Source organism: Maniola hyperantus, chromosome 4, assembly GCF_902806685.2.
Source record: "Maniola hyperantus chromosome 4, iAphHyp1.2, whole genome shotgun sequence".
NCBI lineage: Eukaryota > Metazoa > Arthropoda > Insecta > Lepidoptera > Nymphalidae > Maniola > Maniola hyperantus.
In genome coordinates, this window is record NC_048539.1 from 5886004 (window position 1) to 5901413 (window position 15410).

The 15410-nt window shown below is 36.4% G+C and overlaps 1 protein-coding gene across 2 annotated transcripts in view; it reads right to left on the reverse strand.

Moving 5' to 3' along the window:
- Positions 1 to 15170, reverse strand: part of ctrip (E3 ubiquitin-protein ligase ctrip) — a 61140-nt gene extending 45970 nt beyond the window's left edge. Inside the window, exons 1-2 of one of the 2 annotated variants that reach the window (XM_069498178.1) lie at positions 14811 to 15170; positions 14402 to 14439 (exon numbers count right to left, since the gene is read on the reverse strand). The gene's annotated coding sequence lies outside the window, so the exon portion shown is untranslated. The remainder of the gene's footprint in view (positions 1 to 14401; positions 14440 to 14810) is intronic. The other variant, XM_069498179.1, reaches the window with a different exon arrangement.
- Positions 15171 to 15410: the final 240 nt, after the last annotated feature.

Below are 15410 nucleotides of genomic sequence, written 5' to 3' on the forward strand. Positions count from 1 at the left end.
CAGTCAGTAATGTCAGTCAGTCAGTCAGTCAGTCAGTCAGTCAGTCAGTCAGTCAGTCACTCACCTTTTCCTTTTATATATATAGATTTTTAGGGTTCCATACCTCAAAAGGAAAAACGGAACCCTTATAGGATCACTTTGTTGTCTGTCTGTCTGTCTGTCTGCCTGTCTGTCTGTCTGTCGGTCTGTCAAGAAACCTACAGGGTACTTCCCGTTGACCTAGAATCATGAAATTTGGCAGGTAGGTAGATCTTATCTTAGGTAGGCTGGCATTTGGGGAAAAATCTGAAAACTGTGAATTTGTGGTTACATCACACAAAAAAATTAAATTGTGGTCATGAACTCATAATTAGGATATTCAATTTTCTAAGTAAGATAACTATATCAAGTGGGGGTATCATATGAAAGGTCTTCACCTGTGCATTCTAAAACAGATTTTTATTTATTTAATTTTATGTATCTAGTTTTTGAATTATCCTGCAAAATGTCGAAAAAATACGACTGTAGTACGGAACCCTCATTGCGCGAGCCTGACTCGCACTTAGCCGGTTTTTTTATGATGAGTGTGTTTTACCTACACTTCAAGGAAATTTCTAAATAGCGACCGATGTATTTTGTTTTTGTTTTCGAATACTCGTTTGTTTGGGTACAGAACACTGACCTCTATTAATACAAGTAGGTACGCTGGACCTGCGATTGCTGACCTGGTTTTGAAGCAACTTGATTTTCGCCATTTTGGCGCTGACAGCATGGCCATTGAGCAGTAGTGAGCGTACTCATATATTATGACGTAACATAGTGTCAACACGAAGACCATTAGCAGAGTGAACTAGAGTGAGGGAACTCTTAGTTGGATCTTGAATCGACTATAATTATGTCAAATATTACTAGACTACGGTGACGTAAAATCAAAGAAAAATAGGGCTACTTTAGGGCTACCTGCGCTAATTTACTAACATTTGACGCCTGCCAGTTACGTCGATGCCTCGACGTTTTATTAGAAGTTTACTGTCGTGAACTGTGCCACATGATACCTAAGTTATCTAAGTTTTAATTTCCGATACGCTCGGAGGGCGCTTCGAATTGGCACTAAAATAACTGTCATTTTGTACGGCACACCTCTTCCAGCATACTTGTATATATGTCCATTTCAGCGGTACAGAACATTAAAAAAACTACGATTTATCGTTATTATTCGAAGAATTAATCGTAAGTAGGTATATTTCATCATTTAAATACACTTCATTACACTAGGTGGGTAATACACACTTTGGCGGAAACAATTATTATTATCATTTATTAGTATAACGTATATCATCATTTATTAATAAAAGATCAGCGTTACTTTGTTATTGACCTACATTACGAAAGAAAACTTAATTGACAGCATCGTAATTAAACGAAAAAGCAAGTTGCTTTTACCGCAAGACAATGACGGTTTTATGCCATAGATAACCAGTTGATTCCTCTGGAACTATTGAGTAATATTTTGGGATAATTGTGATGGGATAAAATTTCCCATTCACACTCATATTATAAAGGCGCAAGTGTGTGTGTGTATATGTTTGTTACTCTTTAACGCAAAAACTATTGGGCGGATTTGGCTGAAATTTGGAATGGAAATAGCTTATAACCTGACTACATAGGCTACTTTTGTCCCGGAAATCAGAGTTCCCGCGGGGTTTAAAAAGCCCATATTACACGCGGATGAAGTCGCGGGTATCATATACCTATTATAAAGTTTACAAACAAATTATAGAATTGACAAAAAAACCGACCTTACATTGAAATCGCGTGAACTGAGTCACATTTCTAGGGCTTAACAAAGGGTCAATGCGCTGACCGTTTATCTTTGTCATGTATATAGATTTAGCATGTATAGTATGCGATAGGTCGAGGTGGCAATCGGTGAGGTGACCCCCACCGGTGCGGGTTAGTGCGGGTGTGTGAGGCGCCCCCCGCCTCATACCCCGATTGCCATCTCAACCTGTCGCGGACTATACCAAAAGTACGTTCATCACTACCCATTATAAATGCGAAAGTGTGTTCTTCAATCACACCACAACGGAGAAACGGATGGATGTGTTTAATTTCATCAGTATGCTACTTTTTATCCCGGAAAATTAAACAGTTCTTTCACCATTAGAAAGCCTACCTTATCCAGAAATAATATAAGCTATAAATTACATATGTAGAGTACAGGACGGGGACGAAGTCGCGAGCAAATGCTAGTTTATATATAGAACAGGAAAAGCTGACTGACTGACTGACTGACTGATCTATCAACGCAAAGCTCAAACTGGATGGATCGGGCTGAAAGGTATGCAGATACCTATTATGAAGTATAGACATCCGCTAAGAAAGGAAAAAATTATATTTGAAAATTCAGTCCCTCAAAGGGCAACCTCATCCCTAAAGTCACCTCTTCTAGGCAATTAATATTTTGTATATTAAGTACCTACTTAATATTTTGGGATAGAGTTGTCCGGTACATACTTTAGGTTTTTACAAAGAAATAAAGAAACCAACCTTATACTAGTTTATCTTTATATATTTAGCATGTACCTAAGAGTACACTATAGATATAGTATATTATATAAAGTAGTTATGATAAAACTCATTGTTCATAGCCTACAATAATCTGTCTAGAGACCTAGACATCCGAGTTTGTTTACTTGCTCGAAAAGGCAAGTCGAGGCTTGAGAGTGGACGTACGCTACAATATGAGAAACAAAACGGTGCCGTCGGTTGGCAAGTGATCCACAAACCAGTTTCCTTTAGTCTTACCGCTAGCAAGGTCGCATGGTACGAACAGCTTCCAACGCTGTTGTTCTATCGCGTTCTTCTCTACAATGTAATGAAGAAATACAGCAATGTATAGTACAGACCCACGGGTAAAAGATATATCATTTATCTGTATAAAGCACGTTCGGCGTTGTACACGACACATCGTGCATCGTCCAGTTTTGTCGACCATCTCGCTATAATACGCGACTAAAATAGCATAGGTAGGTAGTTACGCTGTATTCACTGAAATCGATTTGTGCATAATAAACGCTTGTTGCCCAAACATATTAAGCCAAGCACAAGCACACGTTACCTATATCGTACCAATTTCTTGCTGACAACTGGCTTGTCTCATTATTATCATCAATGGTCATCACTCTCCGAGAAAATACACTTTAAACAGAATACAGATAGGTACAATTTAGAACTCATTGTGTGCCTATGTGAACTGTAATTGTTTTCAGTAAGTACAATTGTGTCCTAGATGACACATTATGGAACCGAGACATCGTCGCTCATTATGAGCCTCATACGATTTAGAGTCAATTTGCGGGCGATCGATGGAGAGAGCTATGCTTGGAATTTCCCTGTGTGATCAAATCAGAAATGAGAAGATCCGTAGGAGAACTAACCGACATAGCTCAACGGGTTGCGAAGCTGAAGTGACAATGGGTAGGGCATATAGTTCGAAAAACCGATACACGTTGGGGTCCGTACTAGAATGGCGACCTCACACGGAAAAGCGCAGCGTTGGAAAACTCCCCACTTATTAGGACAGACGACATCCAAAGAGACGCAGGGAGCTGCTGAATTCAAGCAGCGCAAGACCATAGCGTATGGAAGTCCCTTCAAGAGAACTATGTCCAGCAATGGACGTGTATCGGTTGATCATGGTGATGATGAAGTGCCTAGTAATTAGTACCTGCTAGATGATGCCCACGTTGATTTAGATTTTTTTTAATCCCGTTGGAACTCTGATTTTGGCGGATAAATGTAGCCAATATCTGTCTCCGGGATGCAAGCTATATGTCATTATCGGTCGTGAAAAGGTAACAGATAGACAGACATCAGATTTACATATAAACACACTTTCGAATTTATAATACTAGTATGGATATGGATTTCAGAAGCAGAAACTTTGCCTTTTCCTAAAGCAAAAAAATTACAAAAACAGCATATCGCGGTCGCTGTATCTACTCGTAGTATAATGATAGTCATCATCATCATCATCATCATCATGATCAACCCATCGCCGGCTCACTACAGAGCACGGGTCTCCTCTCAGAGTGAGAAGGGTTTTGGCCATAGTCTACCACGCTGGCCAAGTGCGGATTGGCAGACTTCACACACCTTTGAGAACATTATGGAGAACTCTCAGGCATGCAGGTTTCCTCACGATGTTTTCCTTCACCGTTAAAGCAAGTGATATTTTAATTACTTAAAAACGCACATAACTCCGAAAAGTTAGAGGTGCGTGCCCGGGATCGAACCCCCGACCTCCGATTGGAAGGCGGACGTCCTAACCAAAAAAGATTCGCCAGTTGACAGTAAAAAAGATTCGCCAGTTGACAGACATAGAAACGGCGAGACTAGTATATTTTAGTTACTTTCACAGCATTATGTCATATGGTATATTATTATGGGGTAGTGCTGCTGATATTAATTCTATTTTTGTGCTGCAGAAAAGGGCTGTTCGAGCCATATATAGTATGGGACCACGAGAGTCGCTGAGAACTAAATTTAGAGAAGTTAAAATTATGACAGTGCATAATCAATATATTTTTGAAAATTTATTGTACGTCCATAAAAACATAAATAAGTTCAAGAAAAAAAGTGACTGTCATAATGTAAATACTAGAAATAAAAATAAGCTTGTAATGCCCACCTCCAGGCTAAGTAAAGTTAGCAATTCATTTATTGGAAAATCTATAAGATTTTATAATAAGCTTCCAGAAGACATATTGGAGATGTCTCTCAACAAGTTCAAAGTTTTCATAAAACGTAAACTAATTGAAAAAATCCTATTACAATGTAAAGGATTATTTAAATGATAAGCAAGCTTGGGAATGAGTTACTTAACGGATTGTGATAGTTCTAATAAGTTTCAATAATTTTGTAAAGTGGTGATAATAAAAAGAATACCCGGCTGAGTTTGTTGTGGGCTCTTCTCAGACCTGGGCGCGTTTGGAACCCTCGTAGCTTTAGTTTTAAGTTTGCGAAATAATTATATAAATAATTATCACCACTATATCTTAGAAATCCAACATCTGACTTTCAAAAAGAGTTATTAATTACCTATTTTGAATAAATCATTTGACTTTGACTTTGACTTAACCACTAGGCTTCCACAGCTTTTCCACTAGGCTATTATGATAGTAAGAAGTAGTAATAGTAGTAGGTAGTTTATGATCGTGAATCGAAGACAAAACTACACAAATTTTATAATAACAAATTCTCCATGACAATCTATATCAAAGCAAATAGAGACATAGTATCCCTTCAATATGAATAAGATTCGCAGTTATGTATAATTAATGATGTACCTACCTTGCTATAACAGCTGACCTACATAATGTAAAAATATCTATCGAGTTTTATGAACAAAGAACAAAATATACCTATTACCTATACAAACATGCAAAGCACTGAAGTAAGAGGGGGATTGGGGTGACCCTTTATCTTTTAAAGTAAGCTTACCGTGTTGATGTTAAAATAGGGTTGAATACAAAATCGTCAATAGTTACTACTTATTAAATAGCTATTTTTTTAAGAAGAAAGACTTAATCTTTATTTATAAAATTCAAAGTCCTGACTGACTGACTAACTTATATATATCAACGCACAGCCTAAGCCGCTGGTCCTAGAGACAATAAATTTAGAGGGTGTGTTCTTTGTACAGAGTAGGTATCCACTAAGAAAGGTTTTTTCGAAATTCCACCCCTACGTGGGTTAAATGGGGGTTTTAAATCTATGTAGTCCACACGGATGAAGTCGCGAGCATAAGCTAGTTCTATATCTAAATATATAAAAGGAAAAGGTGACTGACTGACTGACTGAGTGATCTATCAACGCACAGCTCAAACTACTGGACGGATTGGGCTGAAATTTGGCATGCAGATAGCTATTATGACGTAGGCATCCGCTAAGAAAGGATTTTTGAAAATTCAAGTCCTAAGGGGTGAAATAGGGGTTTGTAATATGTGTAGTCCACGCGGACGAAGTCGCGAGCATAAGCTAGTTGAGTTTATACGTTGATTGTTGACTATAATATAAATAATGGTAAAGTTTCATTAGAACCAGATTCTAAGAGATAATTTGATACGAAAATTAAGAATAATTAATAAATAACTGCATGATTATTATGAAGTTCACTGCAAATTATACCGTGATCTAGGAAAGTGGCAAAGCCTCGTTATCATTGCCACGTAGATTGCTTTGCGACAATGGTTCACAAACAATGATTCTGCCATTTTGAATTGTTCACATTAATCGGTGCGAGAACTCTCTCCTCTTTGAATATTTACAATCCAATTAGTAAACTTCGACGATTTCGTATTGTATATCTAGAACAATAAACGACGAACACTGCACTAAACACTACCTACTACCTACTAAAGAAATAAATAAAAACGTAAATGAAAGAAAAGTGTGTAGAAATGAGAATCAAATGATAGGTATAGGTATCATTGGTCAAAATCAACAGACGCTCGTATTCGACTAACTAGGCATAGATACCTACATGCCCTGAACAACAAATTCTTATCACTAAGGAACGATTATCACAAAGTAATGTAACATGCACACAGAAATGTAAACAGTGAAACCTGCAATACTAGTTCTGCTATCGTAGCTATATTAAAGAAACGAGCTTAGCGCCATAGCTGAATCGAAACGGCGCATCGCAACCGAATAAATAACGGTTAGCATAATATCCTTGAACTATGGACGAATGGAAAATAAATAATCGAAAAGCTACAAGCCACAGCTTTCAATTGTCAGCGATTGGAGAAAGCTGCGGTGTCGTAACAGCGCCAACATGGAGCCAAAGGCTTCGTGACAGCTGGCTGTGCCTCTTGCATAACACCATGTTCCGCGATCGCTGCAATCACAGAACGAACGCCTTTTGACGGATTATTGCTGTACAGCACCTCCATTTAGTCTGATTGTTAGCACTACAAAACGTTGGATAATTTGTTACTTACAAGTTACACTGTTTCTATTACGTAATAATACGCTTTCAGTTACTCTTTACAAAACGTTTTTAATTATTAATAATTAAAAAGATGTTGTGTTTTGCATCGTGATAAGCCAACTATAAAACTCCATTTCTCAGTCTTGTCAAGAACTTTCATATTACTATTTTATTTGGTTACACGTGTAGTTCATGTGACGGCGGGTCCATTTTGATGTTCAATTGAGTGATTGTATCTGCGGCTTATCGGCTAGTAAATTCAGTTCAAGTCTAGGGTCGACCGTTGCGCAATTCACGTAAGTAGGCCAATATTGAATCTTATGAGGTGTAGAGCGTTGCGTTTTAACTACCTACCTATAGAATGTTACGGAGGACCAGCGCAACTTTGCTTTCAAATCTAACGTAATGTATAAACAGTATTTTATAAGTAATTCAAAGATTTCTTTTGGCACTAGCTTTATTTACATTTTCCCATAGATTGTTGTTAATACTTGATTCATCTATAATCTATACTAATATTTAAAGGTAAAGTTTGTAAGTTTGTTTGTAAGGGGTAATCTCTGGAACTACTGAACCGATTTTGAAAATTCTTTCACCAGTGGAAAGCTACATCATTATTCCTGAGTGACATAAATAGGCTATATTATTATTATTTTAATAGGCTACTTGACACTTTTTTTAAGTTGGTCTTAAATGGTTAATATTTGTCCTATTATATCAAAAAAATTAACACTATATTTTTTTGCGCCCTAAAAACCGTAAAACTTTAATTTAAAAATATATTTTTCTTAGCCACGTGAAAACACTGTCGGCCATGTTTGGCCGATAGATTATCTGTGCTCTGACGTCATGCATTTGTAAACAACAGCATAACCTCCCAAAGTTTAATAAACATGACTTCTATACTAGTTTACATGAAAAATATAGTAATTATCGTTATTGTATCATCCGAGAATGTAAAAAACGCATCGATATAAGACCACAGGAAAGTTGTGGATTAGAGTGCCCAGTGAAATAAATATACGTAACACGCAAAGACTTGCTTAAAGGGATCCTATATGACTAACGACTTCAATCCAAATTTATTTTTGCAAAGATCACTTTGTTGTAAGTCTTACTTAATAACTTATTAACTTATTCAATTTATAAAGAGAAAACGATATTTTTTTACGTTTACTATGAGTTTTTAGAAATATATAAAAACTAGCTTATGCTCGTGACTTCGCCCGCGTGGACTTCATAAATTTCAAACCTCCATTTAACCCACTCAGGGGTGGAATTTCAAAAAATCCTTTCCTAGTGGATACCTTCTCTTTACCTACAAAGAACACACGCACAAAATTTCATGTATCTAGAACCAGCTGTTTAGATGTTTAGGCTGTGCGTTGATGTATAAAAGTTAGTCAGGACTCTAAATTTTATATATATGGATACTACGTTAGTCCCCGCGTGACATAGGGATGACATTTCTTTGTTTACATATTAATGACGTCACATCATGGCTGACAGCGTTTTCTGCGTTTCAAATAAAAATAAAAACTGTATTTTTTTTAAATTGGATTTATATATCCATCCTGCGTTTTTAATAATTGTTATTGATATATTTCGTTGTCTTAAGCAAAATACTATAATAAATAATCATTTATTGGACGGAATTAGATATGAGTCAAGTAGCCTATTAGAGATCACTACGTAAATTGTAATAAGTAACCCGTGCGAAGCCGGGACTGGTCGCTAGTAAATAATAATGTTCGTGAAAGATATGCCGACCTATATTTTCTAAACTTAGCAACTATTGGGCAATCACAGAAACATGCACCTACTAGGAGAAGCGAGGATCTCCTTATGTACGACAATCTCGTCTATTTATATGAAAAATAAGCTGTGTAAATGTTTTACCTTAATTGCCTACCTAAGGTAGGCAATTAAGGTAAAACAAGCACCAAATTAAAAGACGAATAATTTTAATATTTGTACCTATAAGCCTGCCTACCAAAATAAAGCTAGCGCAAACAACAAAAATTACTTCTGAAACCTTTCACGGACTCTCAAGGTTAAACGTTTACATTGTCTCTCAGAATTTTTTTCATTTCAATACTGAATGTATTAAAAAAACTCAAGTAAATCGTATACTAAACTAAATCTATCTAAACATTATTATACAAGAGAAGAAACTGATTGACTAACATCACCACCCATATAAATGCGAAAGTATGTTTGTTTGTTGGTTTATTGGTTTGTCCTTCAATCACGTCGCAACGGCACAACGGATCGACGTGATTTTTGCATGGGAATAGTGAAAGACCTGGAGAGTGACATAGGTTACTTTTTATCCCGGGAAAGAGTTCCCAGTTAGGAGGCCCAGGTTTAAACCCCCGATCTCTCGTATAGGAGGTGGACGTCCTAACCACTAGGCGATCACGGTTTCAACTTCATAAACTCACTCCCGTAAACGGGTATAATAAGACACCATTAACAAGCATGACGAGTACCTACACAACACGCCTCCACGTACCTACAACGTCATCGGATTTTAGCTCAGTGCTCCCATTTCCATAACGGTATTATAAGCAAACCACAAATAACACATAAAACCAGACGCCAACTACGAAATGTATCGTGCTAAATAAACACCAACATTTTGTGTTTCGCACAAGAATATTGCTCGTCCATTCATTTTGCAATATAACCACATGCCTCCACTGCATAGTAAGAACAGGCTTTCAGAGAGCAAGACAGCAAATACTTTTCACCCCAACTATGAGAGGATTAATAATTTCCCATAATTAATATTTTGATAAAACATGAGTTGATAGACTCGTTGGCTTCATTCTATCGTTCCTCGTGTCATTTATTTTTAACTAGCTGATGCCTGCGATTTCGTTCGCATGGATATAGATTTTTTTAAATCCCATAGGAACTTTTTGATTTTCCGAGATAAAACTAGCCTATGTCCGTCCCTGGGATGTAAGCTAGCTCTGTACCTTTCATCAAAATCGGTTTAACTATTTGGCCGTGAAAAGCTAGCAGACAGACAGACACTTTCGCATTTATTATATAACTAGCTGATCCCCGCGGCTTTGCCCGCGTGTATATAATATAGCCTATGTCACTCAGGCTTTCTATTGGTGAAAGAATTTTCAAAATCGATTCAGTAGTTCCAGAGATTACCCCCTACAAACAAACTTAACGACATTACCTACCTCTTTATAATATTAATATAGATAGACTAGTATAGATAAGTTGATATTATGAGCACAGTATAGAATAGCTTTTCGGAGTAATTAAAAAAATTATGTTGAGAGTTAGATAATAGGTACTTGACAGTTTCAAAAGTAGGACATATAATTTTATGTTTGGAATTCGGCAGTCAAATATAGGTTGGTGATATCACCACATTTCACACAGCATTTTCGACATGATTCGTATCGCGTTTGTATCACACGTAAGAGATAAGATAAATAACATCTGCAACGACTAGGAGTGTTTTATTTACATCTATATAAGATTGCGGACACTATTTCCCGATGTTGGTGGGAGACAGGTGGTGGTGTCTATTTCTGCCGGGTGTCCAATTACATAAGAGATAACTAAATACCACCCGCGATCTACGATTTACTCCAGCGTGTGCAACAACTTTTGAAAACATTATTAGGTAAATATTATCAATATTATAGTTACCCTATTATAAATGTGAAAGTGTGTTTGTTTGTTGGTTTGTCCTTCAATCACGTCACAACGGAGTAACGGATCGACGTGATTTTTTGCTTTGGTATAGTTTAAGACCTGGAAAGGGACATAGGCTACTTTTTATCCAGGAAAATCAAAGAGTTCCCATGTCACGCATTTTTCGGTAAAACTAGTTTTGACCGTACTGCACTAGACTGGAGACTGATCTAGACGATTAAGAGTCCCGATCAGTTTAGCTAGTCACGAAATGCGAAGAAAAATAAGTCCAAGTAAAATAAGAAGTTGGTATCTCGTTGAGTGTCCCGGGGATGTACGGTGACGTATTTTTCATTTCAAGGTTTCATATTATAGAGTTATGGTAAGCAATCAGCATACGTAGATAGTAAGGTACTTAATTACAATAAAATAAAATCAAATACGTTTATTATTCTTAGTTAATCCCCAGATTATTACTTAAAAAAACACAGACTTACTTTTATTTAATTTTCTACTATTTTTCACTTCGAAGACCTCCTAACATCCAAACTTACAAACTTTACATCTTTAAAATATTAGTGTACTTACCTAGATATTTTAAGAAACTAAATAATATGTCCATTGATATGATTTCTTACATATTGAGCCGTTGCTTCGAGGATCGACGATCGTCCCTAATTATTCATCATCGTCAACCCTTTATCTCCCTTTCTATACCAGTCGCGGTCTCTAGACAGATTGACTTCTACAGCAAAAAGAATCATTGGTCTCTAATGCCTATAGTAGTGATCTCTCTTTCGCATTTATAATATGGGTACTGTGATGGGTAGTGATTATGTATAGCTTATATCCGTCTGGGATAATGTACCTTTTAAATGGTGAAAGAAATTTTGAAATCGGACGGGTAGTTTCGGAGACTACCTCCTACATCCAAATTTGCGAACTTTTACCTCTTTATAATATTAGTGTAGAAAACAATTAAGAAATCAGACTAATTAGTATGATGCTATCATCTTTTCATGAATCTGGACAAAAACTCTCTCCAGTGACGTACTTACAACTAATTGGAGTAGATAAGTATCTATTTATACCAGGACAGCAGGCTGCAGGACGAGATAAGCTTAGAAACATTGTACACGAGTGTAACGTAATGAATGCGCGTAGAGAAGGTAACGAGAAGTGTCGGGCAGGGCCCAGCCGCGGCCGGATCGATACAGACGCCCCGATGCATGCCCTGCCGTTACCCGCCCGGTATAACAAAAACATTTTATCAAAATTATTGAAAAAAAAAAACATTTTTGGCAAAATGTAATCAAAAATATGCTTTTTGTTTAAATTTTATAGAAAATTCTTTTAAACTGCAATATGCGAGAAAAGATGTATCTATATACTTCTATACTAATATTATAAAGAGGTAATGTCGTTAAGTTTGTTTGTAGGGGGTAATCTCGGGAACTACTGATCCGATTTTGAAAATTCTTTCACCAATAGAAAGCTACATTATTCCTGAGTGACATAGGCTATATTATATACACGCAGGCGAAGCCGCGTGGATCAGCTAGTTGTCTGTGGTATTATGAGGGTAGATTGATAATTGAAATACTTGGTGTATACTAATATTATAAAGAGGTAATGTCGTTAAGTTTGTTTGTAGGGGGTAATCTCTGGAACTACTGAACCGATTTTCAAAATTCTTTCACCAATAGAAAGCTACATTATTCCTGAGTGACATAGGCTATATTATATACACGCGGGCGAAGCCGCGGGGATCAGCTAGTTGTCTGTGGTATTATGAGGGTAGATTGATAATTGAAATACTTGGTGGATTATGACTCTGCTAAACATGCAGGAAAAGCAAGACACACCACCACGACTACGTAACACCACGCAAATCCTCCAGTGAGTTACTCACGACGTACGTTACGTTTCAGGTTTGAGCCTTTAGGGCGGACGGTGTATATCGCATGCTGCTTTGCATTGTACCATACTGTCTATTTTAGCGGATTATAGCAAATTACGCTTAGTTATAGTTCCTTATTGGTATATATGGACTTGGACTTCCGCAAAGCAACCCGCGTTTCTATTTCAAATAAAAATGACAATCGGTATTTTACCAGTTTACCCTTTGTTATTAATAGATTTTGGCATTCGTTTTGGATATTATGAATTTTGATATTGATGTTTAATGTTGCATGTATAAATACTTTTAATATTATTCCTATTTACTTATAATAAAACTGTACGGATGTTTGGATGAAATATTGTTTTATGTTCTTAAAAATTCGAAGTATACCTACCTACCTATGAGATTAATATGTAGTTGGTTTGCAAGGCATACACGTCGGAGGTTATCTGATTATTTAAATTTCATCTGGAAACAATACGTTTCAGTTTTCGTCATACCATACTTTCTTACAAAATTTAGTCTTAGCTAGTCAGTAAATAAACTAAGAGCCAGCGCATGCCAGACCTTCGTCTAAATATATAAAAGGAAAAGGTGACTGACTGACTCGATTGACTGACTGATCTATCAACGCACAGCTGAAACTACTGGACGGATTGGGCTGAAATTTGGCATGCAGATAGCTATTATGACGTAGGCATCCGTTAAGAAAGGATTTTTGAAAATTCAACCCCTAAGGGAGTAAAATAGGGGGTTGAAATTTATGTAGTTATTTTATAAAAGCTGAAAGTTTTTCTGCATATTGTGCCCAACACTGGGAGGAATGTTTATTTGGATACGATATGGATATGGAGCCATAGCCTCTTTTTTAGTGATTAAGATTAATAACAGGCTGAATCTTCGTGAGTAGGTTCGGTTCAACGAGACGCGCAAGTTTTTCTCTGTGAAAATACTCGATAGATATTAGTGCGCAAGTATAAAACATGTCGATTCAGTGGGGTGTCGAAAGTGTCTGAATAACAGTAAGTATTTTTTTGGGGTTCCGTACCTCCAAGGAACAAGGAACTCTTATAGGATCAAGGATCACTTCGTTTTCTTTCTGTCTGTCTGTCGTGGTCTGTCAAGAAACCGATAGGGTACCTACTTTCCGTTGACCTAGAATAATGAAATTTGGCAGGTAGGTAGGCATAGCACACATAAGAGGAAAAATCCGAAAACCGTGAATTTGTGGTTACATCACAAAAAAAATTTAAATGTGCTCATGAACAAATACTACATACTACAAAGCTAAATACCCATTTTGTGAAAATTTCACTATCTATTTATTATGATTCACGAGATACAGCCCATTGAAAGACAGACAGACAGCGGAGGCTTAGTAATAGAACTCCATTGGCATTCTTCAGCAATATAGACAGTTTTATTGCTGAACTATGTATAATTCCAACTACTTACTTAATATATTATATACTAGTAAAAAGTGCTGGTTTTTGTGGTACTTGCAGGGGAGTAAACTACAGGGGAAAAAGATACCTCTTTTCTCTGATAGTTTACTGCACTCTGCCCATAATAAAAATGAAAGCTAATGATATAAGCTTTCATTTCATGGGCAAGTGGTTTTAATTGGATATGCCGGTCAATTTGACACATAATTCTTTAGAACAAAATGAAAATGCATTACGATAGATCCTATCTTAACTGGGCCTACTTCATCCTTAGTCTATGATCTCACAAATCACCATATTGCAACTTCAGATTGGTTTGTATACACTACAGTAACACAAATGTAGAGTTACAACAGTAATATAGTTAGCACAATAGAATAGCCAACCCAATTAAGGATCATTACTTACCAATCTTGAATAAAACTGAGGTTCAGCCAACGGTGGTGCTGTTGAAGAAAAGGATTTTCAAGTAAAGCTTGTCCTCGAAGACAACAATTATTGAGACAATACAGGTACAAACATAGTTAAAGATATTCCAGTGCGACAGTTTTAATGTTAATCTATTGTACTTCTCCGTAATTACAAGTACCTATGTACGTGTATTTGTATAAACAGTAATGCATTTGAGAAACAAAAACTATCCAAATTCTACTGAGAAATTATTACTATAAAGTTTAGAGTCAAAACGAGCAGGCAGATTTAAAAGAATAAATTAATATCAAGGCCCACAATCTACTTATGCGTTATGGCCTTCGTTATAATCAAGGCATTATTCAACAGCAAAATGTTTCTTTGTGTGATGCGAGATTTAACTTACCTAACAATGTTTGATGTGAAGAAGTGAGAATCTTCAGAAACTTAGTATCGACTATCGTGGTTCAGCTAACGCACATTGTATTTGCAAGGTACTAAAGTACGACGTAATAAATAACTAAAACGGTAGGTAGGTATTGTTCAAGACAAAATCTCAAATCGATTATTTTATCAACACCACTTAAATTTCGCAAAACGTAATGAAATCACATTCAGTTCATAAAAAGCACGGCGTGAGGACGATTGGCACTGTTCAATTTTGATCCATAATGAATTACACAATTTTTTCAAACACTTGAGAACAAAAACAGCTGGCTAATCCCAACAAGTCAACGCGTGTTTTTTTTCACGATTCAAGTGACTAAAAAAATTACATCAACAAAAGTCAAAACTTCTACATAATGCCAACATTGAAAAATTAATGTTGTACCTCAGAAAAGGATCCTTTGCCTGAGTGTTGTACCTATCGTAAAATTGCGATAAGATCGGTTTTGTTTTGTATAGTATAATTATGACTAAGTTAAATTATTTTAAAAGTAATAAAAGTTCTATTTTTATTTTCTCAAAGGAATTGGAATTTATTCAAATATTTATTGAAATCACA